Source organism: Anas acuta, chromosome 1, assembly GCF_963932015.1.
Source record: "Anas acuta chromosome 1, bAnaAcu1.1, whole genome shotgun sequence".
Lineage (NCBI taxonomy): Eukaryota > Metazoa > Chordata > Aves > Anseriformes > Anatidae > Anas > Anas acuta.
The window spans coordinates 25,805,546-25,830,062 of record NC_088979.1 but is presented as its reverse complement, the minus strand read 5'-3'; the positions used below and the strand labels follow the sequence as shown (position 1 = coordinate 25,830,062).

The window sequence follows — 24,517 nt, the reverse complement described above, 5'->3', positions numbered from 1 at the left end:
AAGCTGAAAAGTCCTTGTCTTGGTGTAAGCACTGCTCTGCAACAATTAAAACATCAGCATGTTATCAGCACTCTTCTCATCCTAGTCCAAAACATAACACCCTACCAGCTACTAGGAGGAAAATTAACTCTGTCCTAACTGAAACCAGGACACTTTTCTTCAAGACATGTTAGCAATGAGCTTTCTTGTTGCTTCTTTATTTACTATCAGGATTGTAAGATGAGTTTTTTCATCACTGAACTGCAAAAGGAAATGTATAATTTTTGTACAAGTCAGTGACAATGAAAAAACTTATTTTACATGGACAGCTCTCCCATTACAGCTCTTCCAGCCCGATTTCCACAGTTATATTTTCGATTTCATATGCCAGGTATTTTATAGGTAACTTTGATTCAAATTTTGAGACCAAGAATCTCCTATCCATGATCTTTTTTTTTTTTTTTCAGTTTACCTCAGGATCCTTCCCGAGGTCTTCTGAGCTTATTTTTATCATAGAAATATCAAAACAGTTTTGCAGTTACCTTGAGACTACTAATACAACTTCATGCTGGGAAAGTGTTCCAATATGTGCACTGATTTCCTCAAATTTTCTGAAGTCAAGGGTAAGCTTGTTCAATTCTAAATTATAGGTATTCTGTGAGAATAGGAATTGTTATTTGTCTCTGTGCTATAAGTTCATGCACAGCACTAACAGAAATCCCAAGTTCATGCTCAAACCTGAGAATTGTCAGGATAAGTTCTGTACTGCTCACTGTCTGCTCTTCAGTATGCTACTAAAGGGAGAAGAGTATATTTAGTCTTTGTGTCTCTGTCTCTGGGTCTTTTCTTCAAAGCTAGGCAGCTTAAAGTGAGATTGAATTTATCATGGACTGTCCAGTTGTGGGTTCTGCACGAATTTAATATATTATAAAACTCTTATAATATTGTCGATGTATTTTTCAGGATTTATCTTTTAACCTCTGCATAACTTTTTCAGATCCCAAATCAGAGGAATGATTAGTAGAGGTGTCTGCTCTTAGCACAGCTTCTTGTCTGCTAAAAGGATACGTTTCAGGTCAAGCAATAAATTCAGTCATGATTGTCACAAGAATTTATTAACAAATTTCTTTCAGGTAGAGATGTCAACATGTCTACAGCAATGCTCCCTTCTACTGCAGTCCACTAGGATACTGCTAGGAAGAATGCCTGCTTATCTTAGCAAGGAACTTTGTTGCCTTCTCCGGATCATTTGTTTGTTTGTTTGTTTCTGCTATACTTCATCCAATTCTCTTTTAGCTAAGCAACTTAAGCAAATTAAATACTAAAGCAACCAACAGTTTTTAACTCATGGCATAGCTTCAACTTGCTTGGAAAATTCATCTAACATATGCAGACCTCAGTCATGGTATTGTTTTAAAATCTGAAGTCTTCCCTTTATGATCAGAAAGATTTACTGGGTATTTGTATGATACATGCTATCATATCTGATAACTTTTGATATGATTTTCTTCCTGTTTCCTAACAAGCACGACTGTAAGAATACATTTAGTTCAAACTTGACAGTATTCATTTCCAACTTTGCAAAAGTATCAATAGGTATGGAACTTAGCTTGCAAGTGACTTGTAAGTATGAAATTCAAGTTTGTTACTTGCTTGTAGCTGAGTATTAGGACTGTAGCCATATGTATATACACTCAATGCACTTAAGCCACTAATTCTTCAGGTAGTCCAGAAACTCCACAGCTTATCAGTTACATGGATGAGACAATATCCTAGTCTGAGACAACAGATCAATCCTAAATTAGGTGATTGATTAATGTCCACATTAACTTCATAGTTGGATGTTTGGGGAACTCAGGGCAATTCTATAGATTACTTAGGTAGATCCTGTTATGTTAGTCTGATTTTTATGGTTTAATGTGTTGACAGACATCCTGGATGCAGTGTCAGATTTTCCCAGGTAATTCCTACCATGGAATTGATCAAATAGCGCACAGATAAGTTATTTATAAATAGTCAATAGAAACTACTGCTACACAGGAAAGCCTTTTGTATGTGGTTAGGATATTTAAGAGACATATATATGTAATTAAGTTAATTGATAGGAATGAATTATGCGTGTTCTGAGGTAGCCATTTAGGACCATGGCTGATCCAGCTGAAGATATCATCATAAGGACTCTTGCCGCTGAGACTCCTTTTGATGCCAAACAATGGCCAGCCATTTTGTTTGAGAGATCAAGTTCCCAATGCAAACATCACATTTTTCAAGAAGCTTCGAAGCTTTTCTTTAATGGAGTCAGAGACCCACTAGTCTTCAAACATCTGCAAGTATCTGGGAAATTGTCTGTTTTGCTACCCCCAATTTACATGTCAGAAGAAATCGTCCTATTGATACTGTGGTTAAGATAAACCACCTGTTAAGGAATTTACAAATCAAATTTTGAGTGCTTATTTTCACTCCACTTGAAAATTTGAGTGTTCATTTTAGTTCCCATAATCAGGACTAACAGCCCATCGCAAGCTATTGGTATACTTATTCATGAAAGATCACTATTTTAGATGGCCACAGGCCAAGACTTGGAATGAAAATTTATTTGGAAATCCTTTGAATTCAGTTCAGCTTGCCAATACCCTCTATTGATTTCCATTTAAATTGATGAACCTCTCATATCTTTTTTTTTTTTTTTTTGTAGCAATGAATAAAAGCATTTTAATGTGACCTTATCTGTTTTTATAAAGTCTACAAGTAATCCATTGCTGCCTTCTTATTGCTTAAGCAAAATTACATGGGTCAAAGACCAGACTGTAGTCTCCAGCATGTCTTCCAGATACATTTAATGACCCTTGTGAGAAATGTACAACTATGGCACTAACACTGCTCTACAACAGACCTTGTCCAGAAATCCAGAATTTCAACAGAATGGTGAAATAAATTCACAGCAAGACAGAGAAATATTCAGGAAACAAAATTTGCAAAAAGATAAGGCATGGTCATATATCTGATGCATAATTTCAGAGCACAAAACAACTCTGGAAACAAGTGTATATTACAGGACATTGTAATACATTCTTCAGTACTATCTTTGGAAAACATACAAAATCTGTAAAATCACAGACACTGTATTCTATTCTCTGGCCTACCCTCAGAAATCCATTCTCCATGGTCTGCACGATCTCACTTCCGTGATCAATGTAGGGCTTTTAATATCTATTAAGATTTATAGTGCTGTAGAACATTTTGCTAGGAAAATTCTTTTTAAGTGTACTGAGAAGAAGTATTTGAGCAGGACTAGCCAAACAGTAATGTACCTGATTTTTCTTTATGTTTTGGAAAGTTGGCAGCATTCAGCATCCCACTTCAATTTCAGTTATAGACAAGGTCTCTATGGTATATTTTAGTCTAAAAATAAAAGTTTCTGTTGAAGTGAAAGTTTTATAAAAAGTGCAATGAAGACGGTTGAGAGGCCTCAATCTCTCACCATGAATCCAAAGAAAGAAATCTGCATCCCATCTTTTTTCATTCCTACACACACACCACAGAGTAAAGAATACTTCATGCAAATGAGAGAAGAAAAAAAGAGTTATGTAAAGCAGACTTTATAAGGAGTAAAGGTAATGGAAAAACGACTTTAAGAGATGGAGGCTTTTGCTCTGCTTTTTATCTGGAAGAAATGAAAAGCTACAATCCTCCAGAAGTGTGGCACAGAAAAGCAGTGTCTGTAGTAGCCCTTGAAGAACTTTGGCTTTGAGAAAGCATTTCCATTACTTGATGAGTTAACCAGAAGATAGGTCCAATGAGTTAATCAGAAGATAGATCCAATCCTGATGTAATTCAATTAAACCAATGCAATACTTAATTTATACCTTTTTCTCCCTTGCTCTTCTCTCACTCTCCTAGCTTGTATCACTTCAGTTTTCTCTCCAGAGGCAGCTCTACATGGCATTTATTACATGTATGCTGAAAAAGTTGTTTTGGTACCTTTTTCCAAATTTAATTTTCCTTCCTTTTTCAGATCCAGTCATATCTCTCATATCTTATTTCTAAGACAAACATTCTGCTTGGGAATTTTATAATAATCTCCAGTATTTATAACATTAGAGATAATCATTGGTTGGAGACAAGTTGGTGCCAGCCTTGGCTTCAGTGACCATAAGATGGTGAAGTTCAGGATCCTGCATGGAAGAAGTGGGACAATAAGTAGGATTGGAAGCTACGTGGATGAATCCCATGGATTGGGGCTCTGCAAGGAAGAGGGGTCCAAAAGAGATGGCTAATATTAAAGGATCACTTCCTCTAGAATCAAGATTGTTGCATATGCATGAGTAAGTCAAGCAAAGGGATGTCAAGGACAGAAGGGCTTCTTCAAATACTTCAGTAGCAAGAGGAATACTAGGGAAAACATAGGCCTACTGCTGAATAAGGTGGATGTGCTGGGGACAAAGGATACAGAGAAAGCAGAACTACTGAATGCTGTCTTTGCTTCAGTTTTTACTTTTAAGGCCAGCCTTCAGGAATCCCTGACCCTGAAGACAAGAGAGAATGTCTGGAGAAAGGAAGACTTCCCCTTTGTTGAGGAGAATCAGGTTACAAAGCGTTTAAGCAAACCTGACACCCACAAATCCATGGGCCCAAATGGGATGCACCCACGAGTGCTGAGGGAGATGGCTGTTATTACTAAGCAACTTTCCATCATCATGGAGAACAAGGGAGGTGTCTCAGGATTGAAAGAAAGTCAGTGTCACTCCAATCTTCCAAAAGGTCAAGGACTAAGGAAACTACAGCCCTTTCAACTTCACCTCCACCCCTGGAAAGCTGATGGAGCATCTCATCCTGGAGGTCATCTCTAAGCATGTGGAGGAAAAATAAGGTGATCAGGAGTAGTTCGCATGGACTCACCAAGGGGAAACCATGCTTAACAATCTGATAACCTCCTATGATGTAATGACTGGCTGGGTAGATGAAGAGAGCAGTGGATTTTGCCTATCTTGATTTCAGCAAAGCTGTTGACACCATCTTCCACAGCATCCTTATAGGTAAGATCAGGAAGTATGGATTAGATGAGCAGACAGTGAGGTGGATTGAGAACAGGTTGGATGCCAGAGCTCAGAGCTGTGATCAGTGGTGCTGAGTCTAATTGGAGGCCTGTAGCTAACAGTGTCTCCCAGGGGTCCATACTGAGACTAGTCTTGTTCAGAGGTTGGACTCGATGATCTTGAGGTCTCTTCCAACCTAGAAATTCTGTGATTCTGTGATTCAACTTCATCAGTGGCCTGGATGAAGAGGTAGAGTACAGCCTCAGCAAGTTTGCCAATAATACAAAATTGGAAGAAGTAGCTGATAGAGCAGAAGGCTGTGCCTTCAGAGAGACCTGGACAGGCTGGAGAGTTGAGCAAAGAGGAACTTCATCAAATTCAACAAAGGCAAAATCAGGGTCCTGCACCTCGGCAGGAATAACCCCATGCACTAGTACAGGCTGAGGGCTGACCTGCTGGAAGGCAGCTCTGCAGAGAACTTGAGAGTACTGATGACAACAAGTTAACCACGAGGCAGCAATGTGCCCTTGTGGCCAAGAAGGCCAACAGGCCAATAGTATCCGTGGTTGCATTCAGAAGAGTGTTGCTAACATGTCAAGGGAGGTGATTCTCCCCCTCTACTCAGTCCTGGTGAGGCCACATCTGGAGTATTATGTCCAGTTCTGGGCTCCCCAGTACAAGAGGGATATGGAGCTCCTAGATAGAGTCCAGCAGAGGGCTACGAAGATGATAACAGGACTGGAACATCTCACAAGGAAAGGCTTAGAAATCTGGGTCTGTTTTGCCTAGAGAAGAGAAGGTTGAGAGGGAATCTTATAAATGTATACAAATATCTCAAGAGCGGGTGTCAAGAGGATGGGGCCAGACTCTTCTCATTACTGCCCAGCAAAAAGACAAGAGCAATGTCCTGATAACAATGGACACAAACTGAAACACAGGAAGCTCCATCTGAATATGAGGAAAAATTTTACTCTGAGGGTGATAGAGCACTGGAACATGTTGTCCAGAAAGATTGTCTCCTTTTCTGGAGACATTCAAAAACCACCTGGATATGATACTGTGCAACATGCTCCAGGTGACCTTTATTGAGCTGGGAGATTGGACTAGATGATCTCCAGAGGTTCCTTCTAACTTCGCTAACTTCAACCATTCTGTGATTCCATGTAGTATCTCGTTATTTAAAACGTTGACAGGCCCAAGAAAGGTTAATTGGTTGGAAAGTCAATGCGTTTCAAATTATCAGATAAACATGTCTAGCTTTAGCTAGTGGGCAAGAAAGGGATTTTCTTAACAGCTGTGGTGATTTTCATAGTTAGGTTTATTAACGTTATCATGAATTCTAGGGCTGTAGAAGAGTAGTCTGGTGCTCAAAGAAAGAAAAACTGTCTGAACAGTTTGTTATATCTATTCTAGTAACTGTCAAAACACCTGAGGCTGTTCAGACAGTTCTCTGAATGAATGGTACAATAGAATGAATGAGATCTAAGACTCCTGTGGATAAATAGGTATGATTTCCTGGTATCTCAGACCAAAGTGACATAGCTTTCCAGTAAAGGAAGATTATGTAAACTACAAATTTCAAGATACTAAAAATCTTTAATCATGCCTTTTCTCTTATTCTTCTTCTACTGCAGGCATATAAAATTCTTTTGGTGTTTCCTCATATTATAATAACCTTCATCTTCTAATTGATAGACATAACAATCACTACTCATTCTTGCCATACTTCTAAATGTGTGCACACTGTGCACAATAAATTTCCTTCAACTGGTAATGCTCCCCATTTGCATCCTGTTATGAATAATGGGGTACAACAAGTTGATCAGAGACAAAATCTTGTTGAGCATACTGATTTAAGAATAAAGATTCAGGTGTGATGAAATACACATGATTCCAGTGGCTGAAACTGCCTAAGTAGCTCCTACAGGATGAACTCATACATGATACATGAAGAGAGGAAGATTACGTATAAATAAATAAATAAATAAATAAATAAATAAATAAATAAATAAATAAATAAGACAGTTGGGGATATTTTAAAAGCATGAAAAAATCTTACCTCCAGGGGCTCCAGGGGATTCTGAGCCACACACAGGCAATAATGTAGGTAAGGCAACAAATTCAAGAATCAGATTAGAAACATCATTGAGCTGTAAGGTAGTTCAAACTTACGATCCATTAAAAATAAATAAATAAATAAGTCCTCCAATGTGGTGACCACCTGCTGAAAGTTTCAGATGTCAGCTTGAGGTTGACAAAGTGACACTGTTCACATTTTTCAGCTCTGGAGACTTCAAAGGAAATGGGTTTCTGGTGTTGGCCTTTTCCTAACATAATATCTTCTGCATGTCATAAAATTGTCCTACCATGTTTACCAACACTTTTGATCACCCACAGACAAAACATCAAGGAATCATGCATAGGAAATCAACACACAACACATTTTGTTGGTTTCTCCACAGTCTACATCTGTTGACCAATTCTTTGCATGAGGACAAGTCTTTGCAGGGCAGGAAAACAAAAAGAATGGAGGATGTAAGGTAGAAAACTAATGAAACAATGAACTCCAATGTCTGTTTTTATAAACCAAATATTATGGATTGTTAGGGTTTTTATTTGGGGTATAAATAGTTAATTTATTAATAATTATCGTTCTCATGACATTGTATTGTTCATACAATTTCTACAATTCAAAAAATTGTTCATATTGTTCACATTTTGTTCATACAATTTCTGAAGCTCAAGGCTATGAATTAATATAATTAATATAATTTCTAAGAAAAAAGCAAATGTATTTGCCTTTGTCCATATTTTGCCATTACAGTCTGCAACATTTGCTTTAATAAAATGGTTCCCGTGTTTGCCTTTGTGCCTAAGAATGGTTACAGATTGCAAATGCGGATGCATGATCATGGTTTCATTGAATGTTGAATAATCTCCAAGTATTTTTTTAATGGAAATCATGTGCAAAAGATTTCTTCCTCACATATCTTTGAAATTCAATATTTTGAGACACAAAGCTTTCTGATATCATAAAGAGGAATCATGCTATCTAGGTGGAGACTATTTGGCACATCCAGCTGAAAGTAAATCAAGTAAAAAAAATCGCTTAGTAGATGAGAAACTCTGACTTGATCAGACATGAATGTTGGAAAATATCTTCTGCATTTTGGCCTGATAGGTCTATAAACAAACTTCAAAGGAGCAACTGAATGTTATGCTCAGGATCGTTACATCTCTCAATCACACTTTAATTCAACTATTTGTAGAATTCACCTTCTTCTTTTCCTAGCAGCTTTGGAGATGGAATGCAAAACAAATCATCAAATGTAGATCTTGATTATTGCCTCAGGCCTGGATCACAAAAATGCCACCAATTTATGTAAGCCAAGGGACCATCCTAGTAGCTTCAGAAATGCCAGCTTCTTTTGACAGACATTTATGTGTGGCTGTAGATGGACGCAAACAAATGTAGCTATGTCAGGTCTAGCTTCCACCCCAATGACCTCAGCAGTTCCTCCACATTTCCATTAGTATAATAGATAATAAAATCTGTTCCTCATGTAGTCTAGAGGTTATACTTAGGGCACACTTCTAGTCTGTGCCTGCAGACTGCCACAAAGATCTCAAAGATGATATCAGACACTGTCATCTACATCTGAGACTGACTGAACAGGTTCTGACAAGAGACTGAACTCACTACCAAATCTTATATAGATCATAAAATAACAATTGAATATTTTGTTGTATATCCCACATGCAGGTTAGCTGCTGTAAATGAAAGGGTTTTTCTGTGTCAGACTTTTCCATGTCATGCTATCCCTGAGACACTTTTCTCAAAGATAATTTGATCAAAATTTTTATATTGCAATTTTAGGTATATTAATTGGCTTCCATTGATCCCTTTCATTGGGGTCAATGAGAAGGAAGAGGGAGAGGGAGAGGGAGAGGGAGAGGGAGAGGGAGAGGGAGAGGGAGAGGGAGAGGGAGAGGGAGAGGGAGAGGGAGAGGGAGAGGGAGAGGGAGGGGGAGAGGGAGGGGGAGGGGGAGGGGGAGGGGGAGGGGGAGGGGGAGGGGGAGGGGGAGGGGGAGGGGGAGGGGGAGGGGGAGGGGGAGGGGGAGGGGGAGGGGGAGGGGGAGGGGGAGGGGGAGGGGGAGGGGGAGGGGGAGGGGGAGGGGGAGAAAGAAAGGAAGAAAGAGAGAAAGAGAGAAAGAGAGAAAGAGAGAAAGAGAGAGAGAGAGAGAGAGAGAGAGAGAGAGAGAGAGAGAGAGAGAGAGAAAGAAAGAAAGAAAGAAAGAAAGAAAGAAAGAAAGAAAGAAAGAAAGAAAGAAAATCTTAATTGTTGCCAAATTTCACTGTCTTCTTTTTCTTGTGTAATCATCTCTTCTTTGAGTTTGCACACTTGATCTTTAGTATCAGATGTTCCAGATAGGCTCTTCATCAATAAGTAGCTGCCAATGGCATGAGTGTCTTCTAAAAATGCTCCATCCTGAAAAAATTTTGATTTATTTTCTTCCCTCCACGATAGAGAGAACACATGAAAAACATTTTGAGAAGAGAGATTCTCAAATTACATAGAAAGAAATTGCATGCAATTTTAAATTACCAAATATATATATGTATATACCAAATATATATATATATATATGTATATTTGGATGAGGAACTCTCCCTGTTTCAAAACAAAACACTAAGAAGAGTGATTTATGCTGACGCTGCACACAGTAATTTTTCTTCTCTATATTTTTACCCAAATATAAACCAGTCACAGTATTTGTATGGGTATTGTAATTATGCAAATAACATTAGCATTTTTCTTGACAGGAAACATTTTTTTATAATGAAATCTGTAATTTGATTGTGCTTGGTAGAATCTGCCTTGCTACACCTCATAGGAATACAGAGAACTTAATATAGTAGCTATGTACATGTATAAATGGTCTAGTCAAAAACTTGTACAATGCATCAAAATGAATCCATATAGCTTGAAAAGTCACTAACTAAACTGGCTTTGCAGTCATTACTGCGGTCTCCCTTGAAGAACAAATGTTTTCTCACAGATTCTGAAGAAAATTGTGTATATATGTGAATATGTATATGAATAATGCCTGGTAAGAAACATGAATTTTGAGATGTACTGGGAAAGTGTTTGCTCATGCCAATTCACTGGTGAATACTCTAATAATTTTGAACTACTTAAGTTTAATAAAAGCTTTAGGAATTGGGTTTGGGTTGTTTGTTTTTTTGTGTTGTTTTTTTTTTTTTTCAGGTTTACATTTGGTAAATATAGTTTTGTTTGTTTGTTTTTTGTGAGAAAATATAAATTTCAAAACACATGTTTCTAGCTAACTATAAATTTGGACTATGAAAACAATTTTGATCACACAATCTTGACAGCATTTCTAATTCTTCTTCCAGGAAGACTACAGGAATACAAAGTTAGATGCAACAGTCCAAAATTTTATTGTGCCAAAGTTAAACAGAAACTAAGCCTCAAGAATTCCAATTTCTGTCTAAATTTAGCAACCATATTTTTTATGAGTCCTATGTTTGGCACTCATAATTTTTTTTCTGATGTTTTTTGGTTTTTTGTTTGTTTTGCTATTTGAAAGAAAGAAAAAAAAAAAAAAAAGTAAATGTCTCTTCGATGGACTGCAAAGAGTTGTTTAATATGCTTTGTGGTCCCAACTCCATTCCGAAATTATTGAATTTGGAGGGGAAGGAGGGTGTAGGTTGGTTTGGTTTGTTGTTTCCTGAGTCAGATATGAATGAGGTTCTGTGCATCTAATGCAGGAAAGAAACATACTTGATTTCTCTTTAACAGTGGATCAAGCTCTACCTTAAGACTAGTCAGGTTTGGGTTTGTATTTTTCCCAGACTCTGATTTTAAAACTGTTCCAGAATGTCACTGCTTCAGTGTTCAACTCTTAGAAACCTTTATCTGATGCTTATTTCGTGTAGAGTGTACTCCTTCACATTTAGAGTATAATGCTCTGCATGGAAATAATGACTTGGCCATGGCATTGTATGCATTTTAGTAGCTGAGCCAATAAGCACTCAAAGTAAATGGGAATATTGTTATTAACTTTAGAGGGAAAAGGTTGTCAAGTTTTGGCTGGGTGTTTTGGATTGTTTTTGTGTTTCCTGGGTTTCTTCTTTTTTTTTCCCTTTTTTTTTCCTTTTTTTTTTTTGAAAAATTTGAAATCTCTATTTTTTCTTATGCTGTCTTTGAACTACAAATGTAAATGAAAATAAAATTCAGAAAGATAGGAGAATGTAATTATAAATGAAAGCCAATACTATAAGTGGTATCCTAGGTCCATCAAAGCACAAAACCAAGATTTTAAATGGAGTTTATAAGCTTTATGTATTGATTCTGGCCAAGAAAAGGTTTTGACTGAAAAAAAAAAGGCAAGGGTCTAAAGCAAATGATCTACTGTTCATTTTTTTTCTTGGCAAAGTTATGATTTCATCAACAGATATGTTTTAAGACATATTGAAATGGCCAGAGCAACTACGTATGTGTTAAATTGGCTATGAGCAATTATTATGCAATGTCCATTTAATTTACTAAGCTCACAAATTACAAATAATTTTAAATATGAACATGTTTATTTTCTATGCTAGACAAAAGACTTGAATGTCCATAGCATATGTCCATATTTGCCTAAGGAAAGCCACTACCATTTGCCAATAAAATAATTACTTTTAGAATTTCTAGTGAGAAAACTGTTTAAACTTGGGCTGATAGAAAAATGAACATCTATCTAAGCGTACTTGTAAAATGATTGTTGTGTTTTTTGACTGGAATAAAATTGAAATGAAACAAGCTACATTACCCTATTAAAACACTTTGTAACATATGGCCACTGTCCAAGAAACACAACAAACCTACTGGTATATTTTCCAATCTCTGACTCATATAAATGTGAACATAGAATCAATTCTGGCAAGAATAAAATGATTTACACAAGGGGGAAAAAAAAAAAAGAAAAAAAAAAATCCAGAACTGGGGGAAGGAGGGGATTTAAGGAGATTATTTCTTAAAAGTAAAATAACCACCAAGGATATGCAGTGTGGGTTTGTATATATGTATGCTTCTACTTAGCTCAACAAGATCCCATTTTTATCATGAATTACTTTTATGTTTTTTCATTAAAAAAAAATATATATATTTTTTTTATCAAAAATATCTATATAACTTGAAAATGGCATGACATTTTTTTTAAATATTAGATCTTAAGGGGGAAAAATAACATGTACATTTTTTGTCCCATTTCTTTTCCTCATTTTCAGGTTCATATTTCTTGAGTGATCTGGTTTCTTCCTAAGAAAATGAAGAAAAGAAATTCTGATGGAGAGGAGACAATAGGCAGTTTCATTCTCTGTATCACTGTGGAAATCAGTGCTGCAGATAGATCACTTCCTGGATCAGATAAGTTTTGCAGAAGAATCTGTAGCACCAAAGGAAAATAATTTCAAGAAGCAAGCAAGCATTTCAGGAAAAGCACTTGATAAAAGGGAAAAAATGGATGGATCGTTCCAGAATATTGAGGAACACAGCAGGGAAACCCTTGATAAGATAAAATGCTTTTCTGCTGTATTCCTATGGTCTAGCAAGCAAACACAGCGTCTTGGCTACTTTTTTAGGGTCTGGAGCTCATAAGTCATAACAAGATCAGGGAACATTACATCCTGTCCAATCTGTTTGTATCCTGTCCCTTGATGTCAACAGAGAAGACTGTCTCATTTGTGTTTTTCTCATTTTCTGAAGAAATAGGGTCTCTCAATGTGCTGTGCCAAACTAGCAGATTAATCCTGCTTTTGCTGAAAATAGTTCCCATTAGGTGTTGGAAGGTAAGCAAATCACATAGGTTAGGTGATGAAGTACTTTCAATATGAGTAAAAGGGGCTTTGTCTACTCTGCCACAAAGAGATCTCCCACCTCTATCTTGCAATGGTGGTAGACAAAAACAGACTGAAATTCCTGAAGTGCCGTTTAAAGAGAGTCTGGACTCAGAAGCTCAGGAAGCAAGTCCAAAAGACCCTGCCCATCTGGCAGGCATATGAGATTCTTCTGGCATGGGGTGCCTAAAGTTACACAGCTGCTTCATGTCCAGAAACAAGTTAGATGAACTGACCAAGGCGATTTTCTAAGAATGTAATTTTCCAGTAACTCCTGGCTTTTATGGAAATCAGATCTATAAGTTCATACACGGTGCTTCTGTATGCTTCTCTGATGCTGGTGTTTGCCTATTGGCTAATCAATAGACCCCTAAAGATTTTTCTCAGTCCCCAGCCATACACAGTGCTCAAAAAGAACATGATCCATGAAAGCATCATGATGAGCAAGGAATATGCTAATTTGGTCTGTCTTTTTCTTCCCCATCAGGCATTCTGATCTCTGTATTCCTTCCATCTGTTTGCCAAGAAACTTAAGAAATCTAAAAATTACAAGACGTTTCCTTATACTTTTGGCACAAAGGTATAGCTCTGGATTCATGGCCTCTCAGGTTAATTGTTCATTGTGGTAACTGGCTGTGGAATGGTCAATCATCTAGAAAACAGGTCTTTCAAAGACAGATAAAGAACCTGCAAAACTATATTATCGCTCCAGGTGTTAAAAAAAAATAATAAAATAAAAAAAAAAAAAGTACAAAATCATTCTGGTTTCAGCTGGGATTGAGTTAATTTTCTTCCTAGTAGCTAATATGGTGCTATATTTTGGATTTAGGATGAGAATAATGTTGATAACACACTGATGTATTACTGCTGGTGACTGGCCAACTCCAGCAATATAAAGTGTCACTTCCTTCCTATGCATCTTGGCAGATGTGGAAAAACTGACAATGGAGAAACTGTCTTGGGGTTCCAGCAGTTCAAAGAGGATATGTCCTACTCCCCTGCAATACAGACCCATATCTCAGCTTTTAAGAGTTAAGTGTTCATCTGCTCAAGAGAGGATATGGTGGGTATACACCATGTGCCACCCTGTGGCAGAACCTACACCATGTGCCACCTGCAGGACCACAGAGAGTTCATAAGGTAGTGGTGGCATCACACCCAGAGGCACAGGCATGTGAGCTTCAAGGAAAAACAACAGCAAAGAGGGGTTCTCTCAGGAAAATTGCTGCTCCAGTTTCCACATACAGAATAAAAGTGCTGGCCCAGAGGCTCCTTGAATCCTTGGCATAGCTTAGATCAGGAGTGCACATTTCAAGGACCTAAAAGGGTACCAGTGGGCTTTTGGTATAGTTGCTTTGGATACACCCTGTACATGTACACCCTGTAGATGCTCACATATCCAAGAGTCAGGCCACTGAAGAACATTAAAACAACCAGCAGGTGGATCAGGCTGATAAGACTGAAGTGGTCCAGTTGGATCTGGACTGGCAACATACAGGTGAATCATTTATAGCTTGGTGGGCTAATGATACCTCAGGCCATCAAGGAAGAAATTCAACATATAGATGGGCTCATGATCAAGGGGTGGATGCCATCGCACACCTTATCCATGAGTGTGAAACACAACCTGAAATCAACAAAGCCAAGCTGTTCAAAACTCTGTTAGAGAGGATGATGACTGAAATATAAATATGGAGAGGCCTGGCAGGTATATTACACTCCCATAAACCCTCCAATGCAAGAACTGCATGCTTACAATAGTGGAAGAAACTACTGGATGGCTGGAAACATATCCCATGCCCCATGCCACCACCTGGAACGTTATCCTGGGCCTTGAAAAGCAAAACTTATGGCAACAAGGCACCCCAGAAAGTACTGAATCAGACAATGAGACTCATTTCCATAACAACCTCATGGACACCTGGGCCAAAGAACATGACATTGGGTACATATATCACATCCTCTATCATATACAGGCCCTCGGAAAATTGAATGATACAATGGACCTTTAGAGACTTCACTGAGAGCAATGAGTGCTGTGACATTCAAACATTGAGATACACATTTAGTAAATAAAAGCCACCTCACTAGACAACACTAGGGGGTCTCCAAGTCATGCTGGTCTTGTCCAATCAAAAGAGTTGCATATTGTAGAAGAGGATAAAGTCCCTGTACTGTATGTAAAGAACATGCTGGGGAAGACAGTCTGGGTTGTTTGTGCCTTGGGCAAGGGCAAATTCATTTGTCAGATTACTTTTGCTCAAGGATTTGATTGCATTTGGTAGGTAATGTGGAAGGATTTTAATTGTGTGATGTTAATTGCTACAAAATGCTGTATGTGATCACTACTTTGGTTTCAGTGAACCATGTCTGTGGTATTACAGTAAGAGTCACCCAGTCTCATATAGATAGTCTCATATAGAGATGAATCTTCCTCATTTTGGTCCATTTCATTATCTATTAATTTACTTCTGTTTTAAGATAAGTCCAAGGACAATACGGAATGTACAGTAAAAGTCATATCATTATGTGTGTTTTTTTCACTTAATCTGAGCTCTTCATTGACTAGAAACATATAATAACAGAATCATAGAATCATTGGTTGGAACAGACCTTAAAAATCATCTAGTTCCAACTCCCCCATGGTGACATTCAAATATTAGTGAAATAGTTATACTAAAGTTTAGTATAAAGTTTAAAGGCAAAATTAAATGTGAAGTACTGTTTCAAGAAGATCAATGAAGGAGGGAGGTGTGGTTCATTCTAGATCTCAGTATATGAGCAGCACTGAATAGGAAAATAAAAGCTCTGGTAAAGGGCAGAATAAGCTTTTTTTTTTTTTTTAGGATGACAGAGAGTTAATGAGACATATTGTACAGAGGGATAAGAAACACTAATTACTAGGTGTGTCAAGATGATTTTTGTCCAAGAGGGAATTTGCTGCAACCTTGGAGAATCGCACATGGGCGTCTGGGGTGTCTGTGAGAACAGGAACACACCCAGGCAAGAGAGAAGGTACTGGGGGAACACAGAGAGCATATGTTTAGCAACACTGTTCAGCTTCTTGAATGAGACTTTCTGGCCCGATTGATGCATTTTTTTCTGTATAATGTCCTCATGATGGAGTCCCATTAAAAACCTTCAGCTATGATAAATCCTTTAGGCATTGCAAACAGATGGAGGGCTGTGTTTGTTTATTTTGCAAGCAAAAGAATTTAAAATAAAAAGATTTTTTAAATATGTTCAGAATTAAATATATCTTTCAGTCATTTAACTTGCAGGAAGTGGAGAGCCAAATGTTCATTTGAAAGGGATAGATCTTGAATTCATTTTACAGCTTTACCTCAGCTGTTACCCATAAGAAACTCTCTTGTTCAGGTTTTCACAGATGCACACAAAAGAACAGAATACCCCAAAAATTAACATTGAAATTTGATACAAAGGCCTTCAACAATCAGAAAAAAAAAAAAGAAAAAAAAAAAAAAAAAAAGATTATTTTTGTATAATATAAATCAAAGAACTCTACTGTGTACAATTTTATCTTACCTTCTGCAGGAAGCTCCTCAGTTGAATCCATATCTTTCTCAGCAGAGAAAAGAGTATGTTTGTTCATGACAGAAATAATAACATTATATAAGCCACATGTTGTTCTGGGGAAATATCAGTGTGATATATTGTCTTGTCTGCTATGACCTCACGGATAAGTAACAATGACCACTTAAGAAAGGCAGTCCCAAAGGTGAATGCTTCTTGATATACCTGTACTATGAAATAATACCACATAATGCAATTAGACTCTAAAATGTATCAAAAAATGGACAGCCAGGCTCCTTGAATTAGAGGGAGTTAGCTACTTTGTACTAAAATACATCTTTTTCATGGAAGCTATAAGAAGTCATCTGTGCTATTTTGTTGTCTTTTTTTCTTTTCCTTTAGTAAGCCCAAAGGCATACCACTCTGTATCACATTGCCTCTCCCATGGTCATACCCTCCTCATGGGTGCAGACTGGGACACAAAGACTAGTAGAAAAGCACCACCCAGGGTAAGTGGCAGTTTGATACCTGATAGTATCAAACCAGAGGCTACCAGAGCAGTCAGTCATCAGGAGAACACCAGAACATTACCTACACTGTGGAAACATATTTCCTTTTCTTGAAACATGATAACTGACACTTCTGAAGGATATCCACTCTCCATGGCACCAAATAATTCTCACTTGTTTATTTTCTCTGTGAATCCTAACAGATTATCCCTCACCCTCAGCCTTTCAGATCTCTTTAGAACTCTTTCCTAAGCACAGATGCCTTACTCAAAGCCAGAGCAAAAAAACAATCAGAATTGTCTGAGGACTTTGTGATCTCAGAGTCTCTGCTAAGTTGTATCTCCTTTATTACACACTTTCCTAGACCTTCCAGTTTACTTTACTTTCATTTATGGTCACTTTATTTTCTTTTAAGAGCAAGACTCACCAGCTTCTGAACACAGGTTGATTTACAACATAAACAAAATGAGAAGTGACTTAAGTTTCCTGTCAGGAAGCTCTCATTTGCAGATTTCTCCATGCATTAAACTGGAGTCTTCCAGAGAAAAATACAGAAGTCTATTCCACAGATCTAATTTTAAAGTACTGTTTAAAGAACTCTTTTGATTTGCACATTGCTGAGTGGTGAAAATACAGTTCCTACTCTTAAGCTGTGAATCTGGATAACTGACTGGTAGTTTTACTTGTGTCCATTTAAATAAAGTGAGTAAAATATATGAAAATATATTTAATATAATATATTTAATAATATATAAATAATATATTAAATGCATGCTGGCAAATATTATCACTTGTGAAGGGTTTTGATCATGTTATTATATTCTAAGAATAATATAGCTTGATCTTTCTGAAGATTCATGTTGATAGTGAAGAGACATATTTCTTGCAATTACAGATAGGTAGTACACGTCAAAATGCATTTGCATTCATGTTTGTTGGTTTGTTTTCCATTAAAAATAAATAGGTCTCCTGAAATAGACCTAGGTAAACCATTCTGTGTTTAAGAATGTATCTCTGACCATATAGAGTAAGTATGTATCTCCAGCTGCTGGGGAATAGATAGATAGATGGATGGATGGATGGATGGATGGATGGATGGATGGATGGATGGATGGACAGATAGATAGATAGATAGATAGATAGATAGATAGATAGATAGATGGATAGATAGAGAAAGAATACATTCTACTGTAATTTTCGAAGCCATTGCTTTGTGTAAGAGTATGTACCCAAAACTGAATTCTAAACATACTTGTAAACTTCCAGTGTCATTTTATGTATACACAGTTAAATACAAACAGTGTTTTAATCAGCAGTAGTTTAAATATTGTGCTGTTTCTATTAGTTAACTGGCTCTCAGGTCAACAGAAAGAAAAAGTCAAGAGGATTTGAAAAAGATCTAAAGTAAGGTTTAGGAACATAACTATTTTTGTTCATCTATACTAACTTCAGAAAGAAAGTTACTGTGTTTATTTAGTTGCCTAATAAAAGTGCATTAAATCAGTATTTATCTAATTATAACCTTTCAGAAAGGTTACGGTTATGATGAACTGGTTTAGAATCAATACTGTTCTGCCTAGACTTATGTATATTTGTGAAACCATTATTTTTAAGATTGTGATAATCATTTAATTTGAAATTTTACAGAAGATAGATTGCAAATTTTTAATACAGTAGTTTCTGTATCAAACCTGTGTCTATCAAGATACCTAATATCAGAATACCTTTTCACTAGATTTTGTGTTATTAGGTTACTCTTGCGAACTGTGTGAGAGAAAACCAAATTCACTGTCAGTAAGCTTAACTTTGTTGTAAAAACATCTGTACAATCACTAAACATCTTTCAATCATAGTAATAACAGTAAGGATTTTTTAGGTTTAGGAATTTAAAGAAATTCTATTATCACTTTGCAGAACAGAAATATTTGGAAAGTTTGCAATGAAGGGAATTATATAGATTAAATAGCTCAAGCAGACTGCATACAACCAACATTCCTGCCTAGCTTTTGGTATCTGGAATAAAGAGCCTTCAGCCTAGCCTAACTAGCCCCAGTAACTCAATGGCCCAAAACACACTCAGGCAAGCTCCTCCCCAGCTGTGCTGTGTGGCTTGGATAATGGTTCAGGCCCTATTTCAAGGGCAATATGTTTGTAAATGTCCTCAGCAGATTTTGTACATAATGGTTTCTATCAGCATTTGTGAGCTTTTAGTAAATATGTTACATCTCTACACATGATCTGACTACAGCTTAGACAAGTTGATGAATAACCATCATTGTCTGAAAACATATTTTTTTCCTTATATGATGCATAAACCATTCATAATATTATATTAAAAACATTATGTTACAGTCCTGAGATTAATGGTGAGTTGTTCAATTTCTTAGTGAAGTAATATTATCCCACAAACACTGAATTTCATCAACTGCTTGATTGAATTATTGTTGCCAGAAATGTGTTTGTTAATTTTTTAACAAACACATCAGTATTTTCTACTGATTCTCATGTTGCTTGATTCATTTTAACAGCATGCAGAGTCTGCGTCCTGTTAAAATATTTTCCAGCAGTTAAAATATATTTGTGTGATACAAACGTCTGTGTTTGTATTTGCAACTTTCTGTAATTACATGGTTTCCATACACACAAATGAAATAGTAAATACTATATTAACCATGGATGAACTGCCCATCATGTTTTCTACAAATGAAATTAAGTTTTCCTAACAAAAACAATGCAATTTGTAGTAAGACAATGGGTGGAGTTAAAAGAGGAATTAGAACTTGGAGAAAATAACATTAAAAAGTTAGACCCTCAATAAAAGTTTTTGAAAACACATCCTGTTGCTACATAAATCTAGGCAGAGGTCATTATTAAATACATCTGCTATTGCTGAGATGAAATTCTAAGCTTTATTGCTGAATTTGCTTTTGCTGGTTACCCCTCTTATCTGCAGCCATCACACCATCACCTTCTTATCCCTGGAAAAAATAGTTCAGTCCCACACTGCACAGTCTTTCCCTTTCCTGAATAATAGCAGCTTTGTGAGGGAACTATCTACGTCGTTGCAGAAAGAATCCCAACTATAGACTAGTATCTCTACTGTTTGGACCACAAAATGGTGAAGGAAGAGGGGGAATATATGAAAGTGTAGATATGCCTTCTGTGATAATTCTGAGCAACTAATTTTTCACCAGCAAAATTGGATTCCAGTTTGACCTTTCTTCAGACTCTGGGGTTGTAGGGTGTTGATTGATAGCCATAGTTTATAAAAATTAGAGAAGGTTATACTAGTGGACCCTGAGAGTGCTGTTTATTTCAGTTCAGTGGCATGAAGAATCAAATAAATATATGTATTTTCATCCCAATTCTTCAAACAATTCATCATCACAGAACTGGTATTCCAACACAGGTCCTATATGATTCATACCTTGATGGACTTATGTACAATGCATATCCAATTAAAATCTTCACTATAAACTGTAATAACATGTCCTTTAACTTCTGCCTCTTATTAAGAGACATTAAGGCTCCTTCAGCCATTTTCTCACTAGTGATAATATTCAGGGGTTTATATTGTAAACTCCTTCTCTCTTATAAAATTCCACACATAGCTAGTGGTTCTGCCAGTTATTCAGATGGAAAGGGTGGGGTTAGAATTTGTCTTAGGAAGAAAATTAATATTTTCTATTGGAAATAGAATAATGCAAAAATTACCACTGATATGTAGACTCGAGTTCAATTAGCATATAAATCAAATACATTATTAAAATTTCTTTCTCAGATAAACAAAATCTTGACTTTTTTTCAGATTGACACAATGAAAATAATTTATTATACTACAAAAAGAATTTATTATTAACAAATCATCTGCCCTTGACAGCAAATTGGCAAGTGGTGGTTTACACAACGTACTTAACATTGCAAATTTAACTCTGCAGAGGCTCTTGAGAGCAAAAGCAAAAATGCGTATAAAATTTACTATTAAAAAAAAAAAATCATTTATGCTGCTAATTGTAAATTACAGTGTAGGATTACCAAAAACAAATGGGTTTGGAGGAGCAGTTATATAAGGTAAGACATCAAGTCTGTTTGAAGTCTGTAATGTTTACTACAAATCATAGAATGGCTTAGATTGGAAGGGACCTTAAAGCCCACCTAATTCCAACCGCCCCTGCTCTGGGCAGGGGTGCCGGCCATCAGATCAGGTTGCCCAGGACCTTATCCAATCTGATCTTCAACACTTCCAGGGATGGGGCATCCACAGGTTCTCTGGGAAACCTGTTCCTGGGCCTCACTGCCCTCTGAGTGAACAAATGTCAGAAATACATCACATCTTTGATATGAGGTTACATAGTTACTCAGTTCAAATTGTGTAGAATATTTACACAAGGGCAGCCAAAGGCCAAGTAGGACAATCAAAAGTGACAGCCCAGGGTGCTGGAAGTGATGTATTGGATCATTATCTAGTACCATCAGCACTACAATCCTGTTTGTAATGCATATAGCTAGGCTATACAGAGGCAATAGGTTGAAAGGCCAAGCTCTCTGTTCATTTTCCCAGAAATTAAGCAGGTCATGTGAGCTGTTCAAACTCATAATACACAGGTGTTAAATTGGAGTGTGAGGAAAGGAAGGATGGGCATATGCAGGAGAGATGGAAAAGCTCCATGGGTATTTTGTAGAGCAAAAATCCCAAGGTATCTGTGGGATCCAGAATACTAATTCTCCTTACTGTAACCAGTCAGGCATAAGACAGAAATAAAAAATGTTAAATGTTTCCTATGAGCTGGAACAAAATGAACTGTTAGCTCTTTGTTAGCTCTTCTTCATCTTCTAGCAGAGCCAGGAAAGCTAGCCAGTTGTGTATAAGATCAAACAGCTCAAGGTCTAATAGGGTAAGATTGCACCTTCTCTCCTTGAAACTTGTCCTAAGACACACATGTATGTTTCTATAAGGCAGGCAGTAGCAGGTAAGGCCAGTGGAGTTATCTCCAAATTAACTAGTTGTTGATGAAAAGGCAGTACGGGTGTGCAGTTTGGGACTAGCAAAAACCTGGATTCTCTGATTATTTCTCTTTTTCATCCAGCAGCCAAAACTCTCAGTCAAGAATTCAACAAATATCTTAAAACAACCTCTATTACAAATAAGCAGTGATTTCTACACATGCAGGATGCATCAGGCCTACTTTCCATGGCCTATGCACATAATCTGTGTGCTAACAGTCATTCCAATAGGTCCTAGATTCATTACATGTATGTATGCTGCAAATTTACTTTTCAAAGTGCAGATCTGCTGTGAAGACTTTACCTCATTGTTCTAAGTTTAGAACTGATCTATCCTCATGTTTCACGTCTGTCTTGCACAAGACAAGAACTATGTAAACCAGCACAAATAATTATATCCCAGCCACCTCAGGCATAGTCAGCATGAGCTTCGTGGCAAACACAGACATATTTCAGCCAGAGTTATTCAGCCTTACAGAGAAACTTCAAATGTCTGAGAAATAGATCGAATGATCAAAGCAATGCCTTAAAAAGCTCTAAAACATGCAGACCTATGTTTGAATTGTGGAGTCTGTGTCTAATTTATGCGGTAATTTCCTCAGAATTCCTACTTGCAGCAACATTTCATACAGGGCTGCATGTCTTATCCTTGCTCTTATTTGGAAGTTCAGAGGTTTCTGCTTTTGGACAATGTAGGTCTGAATAATAGATGATTGCTACTGCTGTATGCAGTGCATCCTTTCATTACTTGAGATTAGTAATAGTTTTCTCTTTACTAATCATACTTTCCTATCGAAATGTAGTTGGAATACAAGACATGCAAGTACCACAAGAAGCCTGAGGACATTTGCTCCTTGTGGTAAAACAAGGGCACCAGATGTCTTCAGCTGTAATTTCTGTCTCCAGATGAAAGCATCATCTCCAGATGAAACTCCAGTTTAGTGTGAAAATAGTACAGCTCCATCACTGCTACCATGTCTTTTGGCAAGAAACATGTTCTCCACTCATGGAGGTACTGGTCCAATAAAACCTATGAACTATGTTTGCCTCTACACATTTATTTTCATTTAACATTATTAATTTGAAGATGATCATCACAGTGAAAACTTTGGACACATTTCTGATTCAAGAAACCTCTAAACTTCAGACTATGAAAGATATGACATACTCTCATTCTTTCCTTTCATCTTCTTTCTCTCCCCCCTCCTCCCCCCCCAGCATTTACTGCTAGCCACCAGAACAGACAGAATACCAGGGAAGATGAAACATTGTATTAACTTGAAATTAGCTTTCATTTTTTGCGTTTTTATGAATTTGATATTTTTCTCATGAAGGCATTTAGTAACCTGAAAACCTACATACCTAAGGGGATGCAAAATATAGAGGCCTACAAGCACTCTATATACCTAGGTTGAGTATGCCAAAAAAAAAAAAAAAATCTAGAACAAATACTATTGTAATCCTGAGAATTAAGTGAGAGAAGAGAAAAACAGAGAGGGAAAAAAACTAACAAGCAAACAAAAAGCAATCTGGTTCACTGAAACCTACAAGAATCTCTTGTTTTTGAACTGATTAAAAAGTTATAAAATGTGTTATTTTCCCTCACCTCTTTTAAAGCATGTATGAAGAGGATGACTTAAATTCCTTACCAAGAAAAGAGGCAGAGGTATTTTGTACAAAAATATATGAAAGTTCCCTAAATCATTTCCACATTTAGCAGAAGAATATATTAATGTTAAGATTACTTTTCCCATCACTTATATCCCTTCTTCATTTTTCTAATGTCTTCTAACTAATGTTATAAAGTGAAAACTATGGAACAGCAGTAAGGATGGGATGAGAGTAGCTGAGAAGCATTAGCGTTAATGCAGCCTAAACAGATGATCCATTCCATTCCATTGCAGACTACTCAGAAAGCAACAATATATCTGAAGAGCAACAATATATCTTGGAGATTTTAGATTTTTCTCAGGAGAATATTTTTGAGATTTTTTTTCCCTTTTACTACAGTCTGTATTTTAAAGTCAACACATTTAAGTAGCAAATGATTTTTAAAACACAGCAGCAATCAAGCCTCAAAATTCCAAATTTGAACACACAAAAATGTAGAAGTTGAGTCTTACTAGACCAGAAATTTGCACTAGGTTGCTCTTTATGATGAACTATACCTTGATCTCCAAACTCATGCCTTCAGGGCAGTTTCAGGCTAACATTGTACCTCTTCATGGATGTTTACCTTTCCATCTTCCATCATAGCAAATCATATTTCTGGTAGAGAATGACAAAAAGACAAGCAAATATTAGAGTTGTGTTTTGTCTGAGATTGCTTCCTGTGCTAAACCCAGGAGCTCCCTTTGACTGGCTAACCAGCTAACTGAAACACTCAAAAGTCTATTACTTCCTTTAAGAGAATTAGACATTCCAGACTTACAGCCCTATGTATTTTGCCAGACCAAATGCCATCCTTTCTTAAGTTCTTCCTTAGAGAGGAAAATCTGGCCACTTGCATTTAGTATGAGCCAAGAGATCAACATGCCAGGTCTACAGCT

General features: G+C 36.9%; 1 long non-coding RNA gene across 1 annotated transcript in view; it reads right to left on the bottom strand.

Moving 5' to 3' along the window:
• LOC137852088 (uncharacterized) overlaps positions 1–24,238 on the bottom strand; it is a 48,094-nt gene extending 23,856 nt beyond the window's left edge. The window contains exon 1 of the long non-coding RNA XR_011093646.1: positions 24,137–24,238. This is a non-coding gene — a long non-coding RNA (uncharacterized lncRNA). The remainder of the gene's footprint in view (positions 1–24,136) is intronic.
• Positions 24,239–24,517: the final 279 nt, after the last annotated feature.